The 1,692-nt window shown below is 38.2% G+C and overlaps 1 pseudogene; it reads right to left on the bottom strand.

The window, feature by feature from the left end:
- Window positions 1-1,692, bottom strand: part of LOC111964780 (serine/threonine-protein phosphatase 2A 55 kDa regulatory subunit B gamma isoform-like) — a 25,693-nt pseudogene that overhangs the window by 11,434 nt on the left and 12,567 nt on the right.

The raw sequence follows: 1,692 nt of genomic DNA, 5'->3' as shown, positions 1-1,692 counted from the left end.
ACTGTCTCTGTGATAGTAACACTGTTTATGTCTCTGTGATAGTAATAGTATACTGTCTCTGTGATAGTAATAGTATACTGTCTCTGTGATAGTAATAGTACACTGTCTATGTCTCTGTGATAGTAATAGTATACTGTTTATGTCTCTGTGATAGTAATAGTATACTGTCTCTGTGATAGTAATAGTACACTGTTTAAGTCTCTGTGATAGTAATAGTATACTGTTTATGTCTCTGTGATAGTAATAGTACACTGTTTATGTCTCTGTGATAGTAATAGTATGCTGTTTATGTCTCTGTGATAGTAATAGTATACTGTCTATGTCTCTGTGATAGTAATAGTACACTGTCTATGTCTCTGTGGTAGTAATAGTGTACTATCTATGTCTCTGTGATAGTAATAGTATACTGTCTATGTCTCTGTGATAGTAATAGTACAGTGTCTATGTCTCTGTGATAGTAATAGTGTACTGTCTATGTCTCTGTGATAGTAATAGTATACTGTCTATGTCTCTGTGATAGTAATAGTATACTATCTATGTCTCTGTGATAGTAATAGTATACTGTTTATGTCTCTGTGATAGTAATAGTATACTGTCTCTGTGATAGTAATAGTATACTGTCTCTGTGATAGTAATAGTATACTGTCTCTGTGATAGTAATAGTATCCTATCTATGTCTCTGTGATAGTAATACTATATTGTCTATGTCTTTGTGCTGATAGTGAAGTTGGGCTCCTCACTTGATATATCTCCAGGGGCTTGTTCTCCATGTTGAGGTCCCACACCTTGGCGGTGAGGTAGTCTCTGGTCAGCAGGTAGCGCCCGCTGTGGCTGAACTTGACGTCCGACACAGACGAGATGATTTCCGAGAAGAAGGAGCGGTTACTGGGGTCCTCCGGCTCCTCAAACACTAGAGGAGGAGAGGAGAGGGGGGTGAGTGTTTGGGGGTAGAGGTGGGGGTAGTGTGTGTGTGTACTCTTATCTCTATTCATGCGCAACGCGACGCGCCTGGATACAGGCCTTAGCCGTGGTATATTGGCCGTATACCACAAACCCCCGAGGAGCCTTATTGCTATTATAAACTGGCTACCAACTTAGAGCTGTAAAATAAATGTTTTGTCATACCCGTGGTATACGTTCTGATGTACCACGGCTGTCAGCCAATCAGCATTTCAGGGCTCGAAACACCCAGTTTATAATATACAATATAAAACAGCATACATAATAATTTGATTTTGTGTGTTTGTGTTTGATTAAAAACATAGTACACATACAGTACCCGTCAAAATTTTGGACACATCTACTCATTCAAGGGTTTTTTTTATACTTACTTTTTTCTAACGAATAACACATATTGGAATCATAAAGTAACCAAAAAAATTGTTTAACAAATCTAAAATATATTTTATATTTGAGGATTCTTCAAAGTAGCCACCCTTTGCCTTGATGAAAAGCTTTGCACACTCTTGGCATTCTCTCAACCAGCTTCATGAGGTAGTCACCTGGAATGCATTTTCAATTAACAGGTCTGCCTTGTTAATAAAAGTTCATTTGTGGAATTTCTTTCCTTCTTTAATGCTTTTGAGCCAATCTGTTGTGCTCTGGACAAGGTAGGGGTGGTATACAGAAGATAGCCCTATGTGGTAAAAGACCAGTCCATATTATGGCAAGAACAGCTCAAATAAGCAAAGA

The sequence above is a fragment of the Salvelinus sp. IW2-2015 genome, linkage group LG6.1 (genome assembly GCF_002910315.2).
Source record: "Salvelinus sp. IW2-2015 linkage group LG6.1, ASM291031v2, whole genome shotgun sequence".
NCBI classification, from domain to species: Eukaryota; Metazoa; Chordata; class Actinopteri; order Salmoniformes; family Salmonidae; genus Salvelinus; species Salvelinus sp. IW2-2015.
Note: the sequence above shows the minus strand (reverse complement) of the source record. Positions and strands in the feature narration are given on the sequence as shown.